General features: G+C 42.0%; 1 pseudogene across 1 annotated transcript in view; it reads left to right on the top strand.

The window, feature by feature from the left end:
* LOC311099656 (endothelin-converting enzyme 2-like) overlaps positions 1-12,772 on the top strand; it is a 54,364-nt pseudogene that overhangs the window by 34,929 nt on the left and 6,663 nt on the right. The window contains exons 5-7 of the transcript in view: positions 6,765-6,827; positions 7,098-7,277; positions 12,271-12,413. The product of the transcript in view is annotated as an endothelin-converting enzyme 2-like (transcript). The remainder of the gene's footprint in view (positions 1-6,764; positions 6,828-7,097; positions 7,278-12,270; positions 12,414-12,772) is intronic.

Raw genomic sequence — 12,772 nt, 5'->3', positions numbered from 1 at the left:
TCAGTCCAGTAAAATACAAAAAGCGAATTCCTCTGTGCCTCAAGTAATACAACAACACGGGTTTGCTTCACACTGTTACAGTGTGGTAGTCACAGGACCAAAACAGCGGAGAAGTTGAGACTCGCGCTTCAATGCTCTTAGTTGTTGCGGAAATTGACCCAATAGGCTGTTTACTTTCTGCATCTACGTCATATCGCTGAGTCTATACCTTTAAGAACATAAAGTTTGTGAGTGACAACATGCAAAAGATCAGTCATTCATTCCTTTATTGCAGTGGTCACCAACCTTTTAAAATCAAATCAAATTTTATTTGTCACATGCGCCGAATACAACAGGTGTAGACCTTACTGTGAAATGCTTACTTACAAGCCCTTAACCAACAATGCAGTTCAAGAAATAGTTAAGAAATTATTAACTAAATAAACTAAAGTAAAAAAGAAAAGAAAAAGTAACACAATAAAATAACAATAACAAGGCTATATACAGTGGGTACCGGTACCGAGTCAATGTGCGGGGGTACAGGATAGTCGAGGTAATTTGTACATGTAGGTTGGGGTAAAGTGACTACGCATAGATAATAAACAGTGAGTAGCAACACTGTAAAAACAAGGGGGTGGGGGGGTGTCAATGTAAATATTCCAGGTGGCCATTTGATTAATTGTTCTGCAGTCTTATGGCTTAGGGGTAGAAGCTGTTAAGGAGCCTTTTGGACGTAGACTTGGCGCTCCGGTACTGCTTGCTGTGCGGTAGCAGAGAGAACAGTCTATAACTTGGGTGACTGGAGTCTTGGACAATTTTTTGGGCCTTCCTCTGACACCGCCTAGTATATAGGTCCTGGATGGCAGGAAGCTTGGCCCCAGTGATGTACTGGGCCGTACACACTACCCTCTGTAGCGCCTTACGGTCAGATGCCAAGCAGTTGCCATACCAGGCGGTGATGCAACCGGTCAGGATGCTCTCGATGGTGCAGCTATATAACTTTTTGAGGATCTCGGGACCCATGCCAAGTCTTTTCAGTCTCCTGAGGGGGAAAAGGTGTTGTCGTGCCCTCTTCACGACTGTCTTGGTGTGTTTGGACCATGATAGTTTGTTGATGATGTGGACACCAAGGAACTTGAAACTCTCGACCCGCTCTACTACAGCCCCGTCGATGTTAATGGGGGCCTGTTCGGCCCACCTTTTCCTGTAGTCCACAATCAGCTCTTTTGTCTTGCTCACATTGAGGGAGAGGTTGTTGTCGTGCCACCACACTGCCAGGTCTCTGACCTCCTCCCTATAGGTTGTCTCATCGTTGTCTGTGATCAGGCCTACCACTGTTGTGTCGTCAGCAAACTTAATGATGGTGTTGGAGTCATGCTTGGCCACGCAGTCGTGGGTGAACAGGGAATACAGGAGGAGATTAAGCATGCACCCCTGAGGGGCCCCAGTGTTGAGGATTAGCGTGGTAGATGTGTTGTTGCCTACCCTTACCACCTGGGGGGCGGCCCGTCAGGAAGTCCAGGATCCAGTTGCAGAGGGAGGTGTTTAGTCCCAGGGTCCTTAGCTTAGTGATGAGCTTTGTGGGCACTATGGTGTTGAACGCTGAGCTGTAGTCAATGAACAGCATTCTCACATAGGTGTTCCTTTTGTCCAGGTGGGAAAGGGCAGTGTTGCGTGCGATTGTGATTGCGTCATCTGTGGATCTGTTGGGGTGGTATGCAAATTGGAGTGGGTCTAGGGTTTCCGGGATGATGGTGTTGATGTGAGTCATGACCAGCCTTTCAAATCACTTCATGGCTACCGACGTGAGTGCTACGGGGCGGTAGTAATTTAGGCAGGTTGCCTTCGCGTTCTTGGGCACAGGGACTATGGTGGTCTGCTTGAAACATGTAGGTATTACAGACTCTGTCAGGGAGAGGTTGAAAATGTCAGTGAAGACACTTGCCAGTTGGTCTGCGAATGCTCTGAGTACACGTCCTGGTAATCCGTCTGGCCCCACGGCCTTGTGAATGTTGACCTGTTTTTAAAGGTCTTGCTCACATCGGCTACGGAGAGAGTGATCACACAGTCGTCCAGAACAGCTGATGCTTTCATGCATGTTTCATTGTTGCTTGCCTCGAAGCGTGCATAAAAGGCATTTAGCTCATCTGGTAGGCTCGCGTCACTGGGCAGCTCGCGGCTGGGTTTCCCTTTGTAGTCCGTAATAGTTTGCAAGCCCTGCCACATCCGACAAGCGTAAGAGCCGGTGTAGTAGGATTCAATCTTAGTCCTGTATTGATGCTTTGCCTGTTTGATGGTTCGTCTGAGGGCATAGCAGGATTTCTTATAAGTGTTTCGGATTGGTGTCCCGCTCCTTGACAGCGGCAGCTCTAGCCTTTAGCTCGGTGCGGATGTTGCCTGTAATCCATGGCTTCTGGTTGGGATATGTATGCACGGTCACTGTTGGGACAACGTCGTCGATGCACTTATTGATGAAGCCGGTGACTAAATCAAGATCACTTTCTGAGTCAAAATGCAAGTCGAGATCTACTGCTCAGATTTGTTTTAAACATGACCTAAAAAACGTAAGCCTATGCAACAATAACCTATCAAAAATAGTTCTGTAGCAATGAGGTTTGTGCAGTAGGCTATAGGCCCAATACATTATCACTGGCTATGCTTGAATTGCCCTGTCAATGTTGTTCTTCTCAGACCATTTTAAAATTATATTTCAAAACTTAAGGTTTGTGATCACGCTGGTAATAGATCAGTTGTTATATTTTACTGGACTGATGGTGCCTGCATCTGATGGTCAGTTTCAGCAGAGGGAGGGAGAGAGCAGCAGAGGGTCCGCCTCTCACCATCCCTCCTCTCTCCCTCCCTCCGCTGAGACTGACAGTGACTGAAAAGGGACAACGTCTTCCAGCTGATCGTGAAACTCAAGTCCCACCGCATTATTTCTGCCACATGCACAAATTCATGTTTTTACTCCTATGACCAAAGAAAGTGAATTATTCCTTCATATTAAAATAGGCACAAGCCACTAACAATAACAATGCAAGCCTTTCGATACACTTTGCTACCCATTCATTGCAGCTGCAGTGCTTGTTGAAGCGCGAGTGAAAGTAGGGAGAAGCGCATTGTATGGCTTACAAAAGTGTTGAATTAAGTGTTGACAGAGCTGAATAAAAACGAAAACATTTACTCACTCATAAAAACAGCTGCTCTTTGCTGTATTCGTTGATATTATCTCTCTAGTCATGGTTTTAAAAGTTTAGAAATCTCACAGTATCAGCTTTGCTGTACGCTTGAGGAAGCTGCAGACACGGTTTTCTGAGCTATCCAAATGACCACCAGTAGGTGTACTTGATTTTCTCTCCGGGCCCGCGGGGTATGGCACATGTTTTGAAGGCTATACAGTGTGGGTCCATACTTAAAACTTGTGCTTAAACCGAAGGTTTAGACCTTTGGTCTAAAGTGGCTAGCTACTAGCTTTTCTCATAGGCAAACCTGGCACAATTAGCCGCCTGGCTACCACGAGTCATTTGTATGTCCGATAACAAAATAACTAATCAACCTATCGGAGATCTTAAACAGTAGAGCCACCATCCAATCGCATTTGTTTAACAGGTCAACTTGGCAAACTTCAAGGTTGACTTTGTTACCCTTGGTCTGTAACAAGAAGTGAAGTGTGCCAATATACAGGTAACTGCCAAAATAAAGGAAACACTTGAGTAAATGAGGGATGCAAAGTATTTTGAAAGCAGGTACTTCCACACAGGTGTGGTTCCTGAGTTAATTAAGCAATTTAAACATCCTATCATGTTTAGGGTCATGTATAAAAATGCCCAGTTGCTCATTATTATGGCTACCATAGCTAGAAGAAGAGATCTCAGTGACTTTGAAAAAGGGGTCTCAAAGGAGCATAGGGGGTTTAAAGGGTGTGTGTGTCACCAGATCTCAACCCAATTGAACACTTATGGGAGATTCCTGAGCGGTGCCTGAGACAGCGTTCTCCACCACCATCGACAAAACACAAAATTATGGAATTTCTCTTGGAAGAATGGTGTTGCATCCCTCCAATAGAGTTCCAGACACCTGTAGAATCTATGCAAAGGCACATTGTTCTGGCGGCTCGTGGTGGCCCAACGCTAGTGCTGAGCGATTAACCAACATTTTGGTTATTTTTCATTTTTTAAACAACTAATTGACCAACATCTGTTCAATAATTAGAATTCCATTTTGTTCCTTTTTTCTGTGAGCTAAATGCGCATTTTCTCACTAGTTTCTCTACAGATAAATCAGGTCAAGCCCGAACTCTGCGATGTAGTAGGAAGTTGTAGTTTCCAACACCCAATATTCTACATAGTTTAGTGCAGGAAATGTGGTAATTAACTACAATGACCATAATCCATTGCGCACCTAATTGTCCGGAGACGGAGAGAAGAGAGAATGTACGATTGAGAGGGATAAAGAGCAGTTGCTTTGCGAGGTCTCTCTACCTGAAAATCCATGAGCTACAGTGCCTTCAGAAAGTATTCACACTCATTGACTTTTTCCACATTTTGTTGTTACAGCCTGAATATAAAATGGATTAAATGTAGATTTTTTTTGTCACTGGCCTACACACAATAAAAAATGTAAAGCTGAACTATCTTGAGTCAATAAGTATTAACCCCTTTGTTATGGCAAGCCTAAATATGTTTTCTTAACTAACATTTGCTTAACAAGTCACATAAATTGCATGGACTCATCTCAAATAATAATCTGTAACGTCCCTCAGTTGAGCAGTGAATTTAAATCACAGATTCAACCACAAAGACCAGGGAGGTTTTCCAATGCCTCACAAAGAAGGGCACCTATTGGTAGATGGGTAACAACATTTAAAAAGCAGACATTGAATATCCATTTGAGCATGGTGAAGTTATTAATTAGGCTTTGGATTGTGTATCAATACACTCAGTCACTACAAAGATACAGGTGTGCTTCCTAACACAGTTGCCGGAGAGGAAGGAAACCGCTCAGGGATTTGGCCAATGGTGATTTTATAGAACAGTTATAGAGTTTAATGGTTGTGATAGGAGAAAACTGAAGATGGGTCAACAACATTGTAGTTACTCCACAATACTAACCTAATTGACAGAGTGAAAAGAAGGAAGCCTGTACATAATACAAATATTCCAAAACATGCATCCTGTTTCCGCACTAACATAATGCTTCAAAACATTTGGCAAGGCAATTCACTTTTTGTCTTGAATACAAAGTGTTATGTTTGGGGCAAATCCAATACAAGACATTACTGAATACCACTCTCCATATTTTCAAGCGTAGTGGTGGCTACATCATGTTATGGATTTGCTTGTAATCGTTAAGGACTGGGGAGGTTTTCAGGATGAAAAAGAAACGGAATGGAGCTAAGCACAGGCAAAATCCTAGAGGAAAACCTGTGTTCAGTCTGCTTTCCACTAGACACTGGGAGATGAATTCACCTTTCAGCAGGACAAGCTGAAACACAAGGCCAACTCTACACTGGAGTTGCTTACCAAGAAGACATTGAATGTTCCTGAGTGGCCGAGTTACAGTTTTGACGTAAATCTACTTGAAAATCTATGGCAAGATTTAAATGTTTGTCTAGCAATGATCAACAACAAAATTTGACCGAGCTTGAAGAATTTTGAAAAGAATAATGGGCAAATGTTGCACAATCCAGGTGTGGAAAGATCTTAGAGACTTACCCAGAAAGACTCACAGCTGTAATCGCTGCCAATGGTGCTTCTACAAAGTATTGACTCGGGGGGGTTGAATACTTATCTAATCAAGATATATTCGTGTTTTATTTTTCATACGTTCTAATTTTTCTTTCACTTCGACAGAGTGTTTTATGTAGATCGTTGACAAAAAATGACAATTAAATAAATTGTAATCCCACTTTGTAACACACATTGTGGAATAAATCAAGGGGTATGAATACTTTCTGAAGGCACTGTAAGTGATTGATAGTTGGCATTCAGCATTCATAAAAGTATGCCTTATTTGCTTTGAAGATCTACTAAAATAGTGAATTTGTCAGACAGCATAGGCAGCAGCTCTATAGAGATGAGATGATGACTTGGAATGAAATAATACAGTGCCTTCAGAAAGTATTCACACCCCTTGACTTTTTTCACATTTTGTTGTATGCCTACGCAATAGTGCACAGCGACAGACAGACGCACGCACGCACACTTGCACAACACACCGTGTCACTGTGTGGTGCTGGGAATAACAGTCTGGTAACACTTTACATGAGCCAGTTCCTTATGTAAGAACAAAACCATATATTGACCATAACGTCAACCAAATCAGCAATTCAGAGGTATGTGCAGGAGTATTTTTTTAATAAGGTGGTATGGTTCCCCTGTGGTTCTTTCCTGAGTTCGGTATTCATTTGTTTGAGAATAAATATCCAATGGCTTTTGCAAATCAAATCAAATCAAATTGTATTGGTCACATGCGCCGAATACAACAGGTGCAGACATTACAGTGAAATGCTTACTTACAGCCCTTAACCAACAGTGCATTTATTTTTAACAAAAAAAGTAAAAATAAAATAACAACAAAAAAAGTGTTGAGAAAAAAAGAGCAGAAGTAAAATAAAATAACAGTAGGGAGGCTATATATACAGGGGGGTACCGGTGCAGAGTCAATGTGCGGGGGCACCGGCTAGTTGCAGGTGCCAAATATGAAAGTGAATGGACTCTGCACACTGCAATTCCTTCTCCCTTATGATTAGTGTGTTTGCTCACCTATTGATGTGCTTCGGCCAGGTGGACCAATCAGGGTTGTTCCTCCCCCCGCAGGACTATGACCACAACACAGCCAATGAAAAGGTGAGTAAAGTTCAGGTGGCTAGAGGGGTGGGTGGGGGCCAGTAAGGGTGGGGTATTTACCTACCCATGGCTGTCAAAATGAGGTACTGTAACAAATTAACATATATTAGATTGATCACGTTGGCAATCATATCGCGTGAAACGATGCACACAAACTCTGTCAGGGTGGAATAGTCCATTATTATGAACCAGTCTGTGGCTGATTTAATGACACTTGTTTTTACTATTATGAGAAAAACTTTGATTATATCCCCTCCCACACATTTTAAGGCGTATCTGGACTACATGGTGCAGCTGGGCCTGCTGTTGGGAGGGGATAAGAACTCCACACAGAGCCAGATGCAGCAGATCCTGGACTTTGAGACGGCGCTTGCCAACATCACCGTATCGCAGGACAAACACTGCGACAAGAAGAAGGTCTACCACAAGATCACCATCACCGAGCTGCAGGTGTGTGTGCATCTGTCGGGTGGGGGTTAAATAATAATAAATAATAATATGCCATTTAGCAGACGCTTTTATCCAAAGCGACTTAGTCATGTGCGAACACATTTTTACGCATGGGTGGTCCCGGGGATCGAACCCACTACCCTGGCGTTACAAGCGCCATGCTCTACCAATTGAGCTACAGAGGACCACGAGAGTGGGAGAGAGAGGAGGTACATAAAGTGAAGTGGATTTTATGTGAGGTGGCTTTTGAGTGGATCAGAACCACATGCCATCAGATCAGGCTGGAAAACCTCTGGGTTTACTCTTAATCAATTAGTCTGTTCTCACCTTTCCTCCTGTCTCCATTACAGTGTCAAAACATGCATGGGTTTTCCACACAGCCCATCCCCCACCAACTCACCCTGAGCCTCTTCACACCTTTGTCTGTGTTTTATTCCTCCTCTGAGGACTAAAACTATCCTGCAGTCCTCTTCTTTGTTTATGAACGCTCTCCTGGTCTTGCCAAGAGCTGTTGCTGGGCCTTTCTATCTCCACAGCTGCAGCAGAACTGCACAGAGATGGTGAAGGGTAGGAGGAAAAGTAGGATCTTCTGTCAACAAATGGACAGGCCGTTGATATGGTGTTGAAGCAATTGAAAGTCAGCATTTGTAGGATGGTTTGAATCATTGAAATGGGTGGTAATGGGTAGATTGTGTATACCACTGGCATTTTTATGGGTTGTTCCACCTAAAAAAAACAAGAAAGAGGATTTCGACACCCACCATCTCAGAATGTTCTGAAATCATTTCTGTTGTTAGAAACGGATAAGATTAGCACTTCTGCAAAATTACTTTGTTGAAATATACACTGAACAAAAGTATAAACGCAACAAGCAACAATTTCAAAGATTTTACTCAGTTACAGTTCATATAAGGAAATCAGTCAATTGAAATCAATTAATTTGGCCCTAATCTTATGCATTTCACATGCATCTGTTGGTCACAGATACATTTTTTAAAAGGTAGGGGCGTGGATCAGAACACAAGTCAGTATCTGGTGTGACCACCATTTGCCTCATGCAGCGCATGCCGCATACATCTCCTTCGCATAGAGTTGATTAGGCTGTTGATTGTGGCCTGTGGAATGTTGTCCCACTCCTCTTCAATGGCTGTGTGAAGTTGCTGGATATTGGCGGGAACTGGAACACGCTGTCGATCCAGAGCATTCCAAACATGCTAATGAGTGACATGTCTGGTGAGTATGCAGGCCATGGAAGAACTCTGACATTTTCAGCTTCCAGGGATTGTGTACAGATCCTTGCAACATGGGGCTGTGCGTTATCATGCTGAAACATGAGGTGATGAATGGCATGACAATGGGCCTCAGGATCTCGTCACGGTATCTGTGCATTCAAATTGTCATCGATAAAATGCAATTGTATTCGTTGTCCGTAGCTTATGCCTACCCATACCATAACCCCACCCCCACCATGGGGCACTCTGTTCACAACGTTGACATCCGCAAACCACGACTGCCATCTGCCCGGTACAGTTGAAACTGGGATTCATCCGTGAAGAGCACACTTCTCCAGTGTGCCAGTGGCCATTGAAGGTGAGCATTCGCCCACTGAAGTCGGTTACAACGCCAAACTACAATCAGGTCAAGACGACGAGCACGCAGATGAGCTTCCCTGAGACAGTTTGTGCAGAAATGATTTGGTTGTGCAAACCCACAGTTTCATCAGCTGTCTGGGTGGTTGGTCTCAGACGATCCCGCAGGTGAAGAAGCCGGATGTGGAGGTCCTGGACTTACGTGGTTACACATGGTTTGTGGTTGTGAGGCCATTTGGACATACTAGCAAATTCTCTAAAATGACGTTGGAGGCGGCTTATGGTAGAGAAATGAACATTAAATTCTCTGGCAACAGCTCTGGTGGACGTTCTTGCTGTCAGCATGCCAATTGCACGCTGCCTCAACTTGAGACATCTGTGGCATTGTGTTGTGTGACAAAACTGCACATTTTAGAGTGGCCTTTTATTCTCCCCCAGCACAAGGTGCATCTGTGTAATGATCATGCTGTTTTAATCAGCTTCTTGATATGCCACACCTGTCAGGTGGATGGATTATCTTGGCAAAGGAGAAATGCTCATTAACAGGGATGTATTTGTCGCCAAATTTGAGAGAAATTAAGCTTTTTGTGCATATGGGAAATTTCTGGGATCTTTTATTTCAGCTCATGAAACATGGGACCAACACTTTACATGTTGCATTTATATTTGTGTTCAGTATCATTTGATCTCTGAGAAATTAAGCTAACTGATTGCATCCATTTTAATTTATAGGATTAATATAATATTCAATAAATATAGTACCTAACATCTGATTTGGACCAAACATGAGGAATCCAAAGGAATGGCCAAAAACCACCCACGGACCTCCCATACCTCACACCAATCCCATCCCAACAACGAGTATATACAGTAGTATCAGTTCTGTGTCTGACAAGTAGTATGGAGCTGCGGCTCGGAGTATTGTTTCTTCATCCTATGTAATGCATTCCCAGTGAATTTGGTGATAATTTTTTCCACAGGGGAATTTGTAATTGAAGTTGTTAGGTTTATGTCCCATCCTGCTATTACCAGATTCTGACCACTAGATGGTGCTGTTCCTGCTATTAGGTGAAAAAAGTTTGAAGATTCCCCCGACTCAATGTTAAAGGGATAGTTCACCCAAATTACAAAATCAAATACGTTTCCTTACCCGTGTAACCAATGGTTATGGATGAAGACCGTCATTAAAATAAAATAACCATCATAACCATTATTTAAAAAAAATATACTGACTAAAGACGGAACGGCCGGGCGTCCATGCAGTTGAGTCCGTTTCTGCCATAACATGGACCGTTAACTACGTGATGAAACTTTGTTGCTCCTTTCTGAAACAAGCAAGGTGTTATAGCAAACAAGTCTTCAGTTGTCTTGGCACTGCCCTCTGCAATGCAGCAGCAACACATATAACTAGAATGAATAGAACAGGTTTGGAACCTTTTTATTTTTTATTATTTGTAGAAATATTTATTATTATTAGGGTAATTCTTAAATTGTTGCTTTCCTGTCCCCCGCCTTAACCACCAGGAAAAACACTTAAACATTTCAGATAATAATAATAAAAACATTTAAGAGACCATTTGAGTATCGATTGATTTCATTACCTTCTTATTCGTACAGAGCGTAGTATTGAATGGGGCAAACTGATTATTTAAATCTACACTCTGAAAACAAAAGGTTCCTGGAGTATCCTTTAGGGGTTCTTCAAATTGAAAGTTCTGTCCTTGAGCTGTGCTTGTCTACTAATGTTCTGTATTATGTCATGTTTCATGTTTTGTGTGGACCCCAGGAAGAGTAGCCGCTGCTTTTGCAACAGCTAATGGAGATCCTAATAAAATACCAAATACCAAAAACTGTGGGGGAACCCATATAAGTTATTTGAAGAACCATTTAAAAGGGGTTCTTCAAAGAACCCCTTTTAATGGATCCTCAAATAACCTTTTGGAGTACATGTTTGAACTACCCCCCCCCCTCCCCTATTATTATTATTATTATTATTATTATTATTATTATTATTATTATTATTATTATTATAATTATTAATGTTAATAATAATATGCATAACAACAATAACACTATTTTAGTTCTCAGTGTTTATTATGATTTTAGTGGCAAAGCAGAATAAAAAAATCCAAAATGAGGTCAACTCCCAGCAGAGCCCCAAGTCCAATGGATATATCCTCTGGCATGTTAATGTGTAGGCCTCTACATTATGGACAAGGTATCTGTATGAAAACCATTATCAAACTTTTTTTCCATTAACATTCACCACAAAAACCAAGGTTTGAATACTGTCGTATGCATGTTTTGTAAATTATCTGTATAATTACTATTTTTTGGATTCACAGACTTCACCCTCCCTAGACCTCTGATGAATATAACAGGAAACCTGTTCGATCACCATGCACTGCAAAATCATTATGGCTATGGATATGGAGAACATCAATACATTAACATCAACACGCCAGAGGAAATACACATTGGACTTGGGGCTCTGCTGGGAGTTTACCTCATATTTGGATTTTTTTATTCTGCTTTGCCACTAAAATCATAATAAACACTGAGAACTAAAATATTGTGTTATTGTTAAGCATATTACTAATAATAATAGGGAAGGGGGGGGGGGGGGTAGTTCAAAAATTAACCCCAAAATGTTCTTCAAAAGATTCTTTGAGAATACATTAAAAGGGTTCTTCAAAGAACTTATAGGGGTTCCCCCACCGTTTCAATTTGAAGAACCCCTAAAGGATCCTCCAGGAACCTTTTACTTTTTAGTGTAGCTGATGCATTTCCTGCTTTTACTTATGCAGGAAAATTAAAGTTAGGCATGTGATATATAAATGTTTAATAGAATTAATGTCAACCTAAAATATTGTCGTATAATTAGAAGTATAGTTTATGCATGTATACAATTTTCGGTATAAATAGCCTCTAAAATAAATGTAAACAGGCCATAAATGTATAGATTGACTGCATTGTTTGACTGGAATATTGGCATATTGGTAGTTAATTAGATAAATTAATGGAATAATGTATCTAAAACTGGCTGGCTTGCTAGCTAACAAACATACAGTGCAGATAATCTTCAAATTCATTGTTTTAAACAATATCCTATCACAGCACTGGCAAACCATGGTTGACCAACTGCCTTACCAAAATGGCTGACCTTTATACCATAAGGTTAATGTCCATTCTCGTATTCTAATTCCTAATTCTATGTGTCTAATGCAATGTGTTGTGCGGATCCAACAATATGCCTCATTAATTGGGTCGATAGACACAATTTTGTGTGTGAAATCATGAAGATATGTGGGACACAGACTCCTTTTGACATGGATTCTGAAAATGTCTGAAAACTGTCCTTTTCACAAGGGTGACCTCTGACCTTTAACCTCTCTCGCCCTCAGCTGCTGGCTCCGGCGGTGGACTGGCTGGACTACCTGTCATCGGTCCTGTCCCCTCTGGACCTGAACGACACGGAGCCCGTGGTGCTCTATGCCAAGGAGTTCCTGCAGCAGGTGTCTGACCTGATCAACAAGACCGATCGCAGGTAAGGACCTGGACGGAACCCCACCTGGTCTTTCTTATCCCCCTACAGCCAAAGGCGCCGTAACGGGTCACGTGGTCATGAAGTACTCCAGGCTCCTCCATAGCTGCAGGAAGTAGGGATGCTGGAGGTGCTGCAGCACCCCCTGATAAGTAAAAATAATTTCATCAAAAACATATCATTATTTTTCAAAAAATTATATTACTCTTGTCTGAACAGACATAAATAACATCTTTCAAAAGTATGTGGATTCGGCTATTTCAGCCACACCCGACTTTCAACGCGGCACTGTCATAGGATGCCACCTTTCCAACAAGTCAGTTCGTCAAATGGAAATACAGAAAGGGTTTGTCGAGATCTGT

This window comes from Coregonus lavaretus (assembly GCF_964263955.1).
Source record: "Coregonus lavaretus genome assembly, chromosome: 24".
NCBI classification, from domain to species: Eukaryota; Metazoa; Chordata; class Actinopteri; order Salmoniformes; family Salmonidae; genus Coregonus; species Coregonus lavaretus.
This window is presented reverse-complemented; position numbering and strand designations above follow the sequence as displayed.